Here is an 8023-nt window from a genome sequence, read left to right as displayed (position 1 = left end):
AGACTTCCTAGAGTATCCTGATCAACACTTGATCACTCTAGTTACTTACAAATTAATGTAATCAATTCTAAGAGTATTACAAATGCTTCTGAAAAGCTATAATCACAACAGTGATATTTCTCTTAACGTTTAAGCTTAATCTCACTAATATATTACAACAGCAATGTAGTGAGCTTTGATGAAGATGAAGTTTCTGAGTTTTGAATTGAACAGCGTTTCAGCAAGTTATTCAGAATAGGTTCGTTCAGCATTCGTTCAGAGTTCGTAACCTTGCTTCTCATCAGAACTTCATATTTATAGGCACTTGAGAAGATGACCGTTAGGAGCATTTAATGCTTTGCGTGTTCCGTACAGCATTGCATTTAATGTTTCATGCTTTTGTCAACTACCTCGAGCCTTGTTCACGCTGTGTCTACTGACGTTGCCTTTAATAGCTTCCAACGTTCCTTTTGTCAGTCAGCGTAGCCTGCCACCTGTACTTTCTTCTGATCTGATGTTTGTGTATACAACGTTTGAATATCATCATAGTCAAACAGCTTGGTGCATAGCATCTTCTTGTCTTCTGACCTTGAAGTGCTTCTGAGCGTGATACCATGAGAACTTCAGTGCTTCTGCTTCTGATCTCAAGTTCTTCTGATGCTTCCATAGACCCATGTTCTGATTCTGCCTTGACCATCTTCTGATGTCTTGCCAGACCATGTTCTGATGTTGCATGCTGAACCTTCTGAGACAAAGCTTCTGAGCGCTGATTTGTGCGTACTCTTTATATATTTCCTGAAAAGGAAATTGCAATGTATTAGAGTACCACATTATCTCACACAAAATTCATATCCTTGTTATCATCAAAACTAAGAATATTGATCAGAACAAATCTTGTTCTAACATAATTTAATTGTTATATTTAAAAAATTCCTTAATTAATAGTTCTATGAAACCTATATATGTATATTTATATATATAAGCAAAAAACTAACACTCTTAACTAAAATCACATTAAATTAACTTACTTAAATAAATTTAGATGATATTGAAAAATTACTCTTATGTGTACAAGTTTAAAAATTATATCTAAGTACATTTTAATAATTAATTATTATTAATATCTCAAAAAATTAATGTTTAAATATAATTTTAATATGAAAATCATATAACCATAAGGCACGATATCTAAGTGTTTATCTATTCTGCCCCATAATCTTTGGGTCAATTGTTCTTGAGGATTAATTTTTTTTCAAGGAACAAATTGAATTCTTTAGTTTTATGTGAGGAACAAAATAGGTCTTCCACTCTAAAACAAATAAAATATACATAATTTATTCCAAATTAATAATGATTTATTTTATTTATTAATTAGAAAAAAAATTTCATCCTCGTAATTTCAAAGACATTAATATTAACATAATAGTAATTATCTTCGATTGAAAATATGTTTTCATCTATTTAAGATTTTCCATAATAGTACAAAAAACTAATTTAGCAAATACAAATCATTTGTATTGTGAAATCCTTAAAGTTTTATAAAAATAGCTAAGATTAATTCTAAAAACTAGAATATAAAAATTAAAAGTATAATAAACGGTAAATAATGTAGTATTAAACTTTAGGAAAACTCAAAAACTTTTTATTTATAATGATTATTATAGGATATGGAAGACACGAAATGTAGTAAAATATAAAAAATATTTTAAGACCAATCCTAAAAATTTACTTTATTTTCGCCATTGATTATGCAAGACATGCTGAAATTAAATACACATTATTTTCAATATGAATCACATTATTTACAGAGTTTTTATTTTTTTACTCTATATTCTATTTTTAATTATATATATATATATATATATATATATATATATATATATATATATATATATATATATATATATATATATATATATATATATATATATATATATATATATATATATATATAGAATAATATTTCTTAGTGTCTCATATTAGTTTATGGTATTATATCATGCAATTACTTTTCCAACTTATTTTGTTAAGTTAAGAGTATCAACATATGGTTATGCTTGGAAGTTGAAATTTAATTTAAAATCCATATTCAACTTATCTGCATGAAATTAATATCAAAAATCTTCTTATATGAATTTTCTTTTCGATTTGTGTAAATTATAAACTAAATTAGAAGTCATGCGGTGTGCCACCAGTAATCCAGTGGTTCAATAACTTAATCAGGTCGATAAATTGTTAGTATTTTATAATAATGGATAATACTATTCATTGATTGATGAAATTAGTAAGTTTTCTAAAATTAATTCAAATATTAGTAGTAAATAAGTGAATTATTATTTATAAGTGGACTATAATATGTAGATAAATATAGATAATATTTTAAGGCTATTCATAAACTTTTCTTTATCTTTTAACATTGGTAGTGGAAGAAATGGTAACCAATGTGTGTAATAAAAATATTATCTATATGATATTCTCTGCATTTTTAGATTATGATCGTATTTACAAAAAGAAATTCGGAAAAAAATATTATTTTAAAAATATATTGGAAAATGAAAATATGATATTTTTTGATCTAGATTTGCAAAATTGTTTAATATTAGTTATGATTTTCTTATAAAAGAGATGTTATATGTCCCATAAAACTTGTATATACATCGTGTTTTTTTTTTTATAAAAATTGTCCCACAATCAACTAGTTATTAATGACCATTTAAGACAATCCCAACAGGAATTTAATATTTGGAAAATTAAATAATTATAATACAATTTTGAAATTATCTATATTAATTTTGGAATCCGCTTAAAAAAGCATAAAAATAAATGAAAAGCATTAAGTTAAAAGAAAAATATTTCAAATCATCCGATTTCCTATTTAAATTTTGTCATTTTTCTTACTTGAACTTAATGTTCTAATTGAACTCTCCAAGTCATTATAAATAGGCCATTGCAACAAGCTTATTTCCACATTTAAAAACAAAATGGTATTCTACAAGACTCTCCTTTTAACATTTATGATCATTTGCATTGCTTCAGGCATCTTTGCAAGTAATAACCTATATCTATAACTTAATTTTAATTGTTTCAATTGCATTGTTGTGTTTTTAATAAAAACACTTGAATTGTAGGATACTATCGAGTATATTAAAAGGCAAATGCTTTTTTGTTTTAAAAAAATAATATTTGAAAATAAAATTTTGATGAACTTCGTTGCCTCAAACATATTTTCCAATAATAATCTATATGTTAATTTTTACTACTTCATTTTATGTTTTTAATAAATGTACTTGGAATGCTGGATGCTATCTGGTATATTAAAAGGCATATGTTATGTTTGAGAAAAAATAATGTTATGAAATACAAGATATATAAAAAGTTACAAGTTCACAATTTCATTTATTATTTCTAATGTAATTTAATTTATTGTTATAGGAGAAATCGAATTGGACTCCACAGCATGTTTTCCGTCGAATTCTTTGTGAAGGCAAGCCTCTACAACACTATGTTTTGATGAAGACAACTATCATGAGTATACATCAATAAAGGATGAGCAAAAAGATCAAATTAGCTATGGATCAAGATTGCAACTTTCATGGAGATTAGCTTTGTTTGATTGATCTTCATGTCATAATGGTACAAGCTAAATCCTTTTACATTGATATTCCTTAGTGCTCAAAAATCATATAAACTTTCATACATATGCATGCCCAAACTTATATATGCATGGCATAAGTTTTCAACCTTGAAAAACATGCATTTTCACCTTTTATGCTGAGGTAACCGGTTACCCTGGTTTCAGTAATCGGTTACTGAAACTATTCCCACTGGTTTTTGTATGGGTAACCGATTACCCTTGTTTCAGTAATCGGTTACTGTGTTGAAAATTTCAAAAAATATGATCGTCGGAGTGGGTAACCGATTACCCTGCTTTTGGTAACCGATTACCTGCTGAACCAGTGCCTTGTTTCACTTTGCTTCATGTTCAAACAAGAATATCTTTTCAAACCTTAAACATTGCATTGTTTGATCATTTTATACTCTTTCTAAAAGGGTGTAAATACCTATATAAATACCATAAACTTCAGATTTAAATCTCACCTCTTTCATTACAATTTACCACCTTTTTGATCATATATTTTCATCATATGTTTTCATACAAGTATTTCATACTTGAACTTTCATTGACACTTTTTCTACACATTTTTAGAAAAGTTTCTCATTCATACATAAACACTTGAGCACTATTATATCATTGTAAATTATCTTGCTTGAAAGAGAAGATCAATCTTATAGATTGATATATGTTCATCAACTTTATCACTCAAATATTTTCCAGATTTGTTTTGTAAATTCTTGTTGTCCAGGATTGTTGGAAACAAGTTAGTAGAAAGGAAAGGATTGTTTTCTTGTTCTACTTGGTTGGTTGTTCTTGTTGTCCAGGATTGTTGGAAATAAGAAAGTCATTAAGGGAGGATTGTTCTCTTAATGTACTTAGTGAAAATCCAAGAGGATTGTTCTTGGTGGTTTTGTTAGAAGATTGTAGGAGGAGTCTTGTGTAGGCTTGTACAAAGATCTAACAATAGTAAAATCTCTTTCATGTTGAAAGGGGACTGGAGTACTCTCGAATTGTGAGGGGAACCAGTATACATCATTGTGTTCTTTACTATTCCGCATTTTACCGCTTTCATCACTATTACCAAGAAAAGAAAAGAACCATTCCAAAATCTTCAAACACTTAACCAAAAAATAAGTACAAGTATTCTAAAACCGGATAATTCTTCAAAATCCTAATTCACCCCCCCTCTTAGGAGCACTCTTAAACTTACAATTGGCATCAGAGCAAGTTATAGGTAACTTGTTCCTAAAGATCCAGAATGGCTTCCGCAAATCAAAATCCAGTTTTCAAAGATGGTGGTTCTAACAACAAGCCTCCATTATTTTGTGGTGAATACTTTGACTTTTGGAAAATCCGAATGAAGGCTCACTTAGAAGCACAAGGAGAAGAAGTATGGGAAGCAGTCCAAAATGGTCCCTTTGTTCCTACAACTGCTGTCGATGGTGTTGAATCAACAAAGCTTAAAGTTTCATGGAATGATGATGATAGAAAGAAGGTTCTTGCTGACAATTCAAGGTGCTCTTAGTATGGATGAATTTTTCTGAGTATCGGCATGTACAACAGCAAAGGAAATATGGGATACTCTTGTAGAAACTCATGAAGGTACCACCGAAGTTAAAAGATCAAGATTGAATACCTTAAGTCAAGAATACGAACTGTTTAGAATGAAACCTAAAGAAACTATTCTCGAATTGCAAAAACGATTCGTTCATTTGACAAATCACTTGAAGGCACTTGGTAAGACCCTTACTACCGAAGAACTAAATCTAAATGTGCTTAGATCTTTAACAAGAGAATGGCAACCGAAAGTAACGGCGATATCCGAGAAAAAGAATCTATCAAAGATGACTTCTGCAACCTTGTTCGGTAAACTTCAATAATATGAAACAGAACTCGGAAGACTTGAAACGCATGAAATTCAAATAAAAGATTCAAAAGATATTGCCTTGAAGACAAGAGTCAAGCATCATGATAGCAATCAAGAGGATGAATCTACTAGTGAAGAAGATAATGAGTTTATCAAAAAGTTAGAAAAATTTCTAAGAAAAGAAAGGAAAAAGGAGATCATTAAAGAGGAAGCACCAACAAGGAAGATTAAATGTTTTGAATGTGGAGAAAGAGGACATGTCAAAAGTGAATGCCCTAAACTTGAAAAGAAGAACAAATACTTCAAGAAAAATAAGGATAAAAAATCAAAGAAAGCATATGTAGCATGGGATGACAATGACATAAGTTCATCTTCAGATGAAGAACATGTGAATCTTGCATTGGTAGCAACATACCATTCTGATGATGAAGACAATGAGGTTAGTAATGAATTTTCTCCTTTTGATAATGATGTTCAAGATGCTATAAATGAATTATTGAATGAATGCAAAATCTTGTATAAAACCGTATCAACTCAAAAGAAACAAATCAAAACTCTTGAAGAGAAAATGGATACTGATCGCGACTTTACGTGTCTATAAATCTGATGACTGCAAGTGCACAGTCGTGTCGTGTAGTTTTAAAAGATATCGAATCCACAGGGACTATGAATCGATCTACCGTTATCTAAGGTTACTATGTAAAGCTAGGGCTACTAGAATTTTGATTGTTCCTAAGGGAGAGTGATTGTGAGAAATAAAGAATAATAATAAAAGACAGGTATCAGTATGTATTTCGTTTAACTTAAGGTAATCCGAAGGTCCATTGGCTTTTGCATAATTTAATTAAAAATCTTTACTAATTCAATTGGTTAAAAATCCTCGTCTCAAACTTTCGCTCTATTGATTCAGATTACTATCCTAATCCTAATGTACGCTTTCGCCATCCCATTAGATTTTAGAAGAGCTTTTTGGAAACAACGTAACTAATAAAATGCCTATTTTATGAAGTTGTTATCTATTTAAATCTCCTAATCCCAAACTTTCGCTCTGTTGACTCGGAACATGCTAATATCCCTAACGCACGCTTTGGCCATCCCGCTCGGGCGTAAAAACAATTTTTGAAAATAAATAAGTCCCAATTAGTTTTAATACGCTTTCGCCATCCTTAAAACTAATGTCCTATGTCTACTATCTGGTTAAAGATCTCAAACTTTCGCTCTATTGATTTTAACCTTTGACCGTCTTAACCCCTCAAACTTTCGCTCTATTGGTTTTAAGACTTACTAATTAAATTAGACATATAAACCAAAAATAAGTGATAATTAATAAAACATAATTAAGCCAATTTAATTCGGATCCCAAGGTTAACTTACTCTACATACCGATACCTTAGTAATTTAGCCAGACATATTAATACGGTTAAACATGCATAAATAGATTCAGTTTATAATAATAGGCATGTTAATAGGCATACAATATATCATGCAAATAAACATATAAATAAGGCGGTAAATATTAAACCTGAATTAAATAAATGGCAAGTAAATCTTCAAGTATCGAACCTCCACCACAGGTTGGTTGGATTGTTCTTCGGAATTTAAACGGACAGAAAATAAAACAAGGAAATAAAAGCGATAAATCTAACGTAAGGCTAGATTTATAAAAAGTTCACAACAATTTCCGGTGTAGAAATCGTTGTGAGAAAATAAGTGTTTGAATGAAAGCAGAATGAAAAATATGGTTCGCGGTACAATTTCGGCAGCACTTCGTTAGCAGGAAATCGGACAGTTTGGACTGAAGTGACTGCTTCTATTTATAGGGGATGCTTTGCAGTGACGTTGCGTGAAAAGAGGAAACTCTTCAGACTGGGTTGGAGACGTGCGTCTCTGATTCTTCAGGAAGACTGGGCGCATGACTTGAGACGTGCGTCTCAAGTGGAGAAACTTTAGGGAAATGGAGACGTGCGTCTCCCTTTTGCTGATGTGGCATAGAGACGTTGGAGACGTGCGTCTCCGTTTACTTATGTGGTTTGGGCTGCTTTCCTTCGTGGGCTGGATTGCTTCATTGGGTCTTTGGGTCTCTTTCAGCATACTTGCGCCTTATTTGCACTCCTTTTTTACTTCAGCACCCAATTTACGTCTTTTAGGCATAGATAGGGGTCGTTTTGGCTCCATTTCTTCTCTTTTTCACAATTAGTCATAATAAGAGTGTAAAACCTGAAACAAAGCAGAAAGTCGCGTAATATCAAAATAAATCAATATAATAAACGGAAAATGCTATAAATATCTATGGATTTCAGGCTAAATATACGATATAAAATCGTGTTATCAAATTCCCCCAGACTTGAACCTTTGCTTGTCCTCAAGCAAAATAACAAGATAGAAATGGGAGGACAGCGAAATGAAACACGCTTCCACCACGTCGTTCGGTCATACTCAGCTACATTGTGTTCTTGTTTGAAAATAATGTTGCAGATCCAAGCAATAAACTTATAGTAGCGACACTAGACAACTCCCAGTATGCATACCAATCCGAGTCATGCCATTATAGCTCGACCTTT

The sequence above is a fragment of the Vicia villosa genome, unplaced genomic scaffold (assembly GCF_029867415.1).
Source record: "Vicia villosa cultivar HV-30 ecotype Madison, WI unplaced genomic scaffold, Vvil1.0 ctg.000458F_1_1, whole genome shotgun sequence".
Classification (NCBI taxonomy): Eukaryota; Viridiplantae; Streptophyta; class Magnoliopsida; order Fabales; family Fabaceae; genus Vicia; species Vicia villosa.
This window is presented reverse-complemented; position numbering follows the sequence as displayed.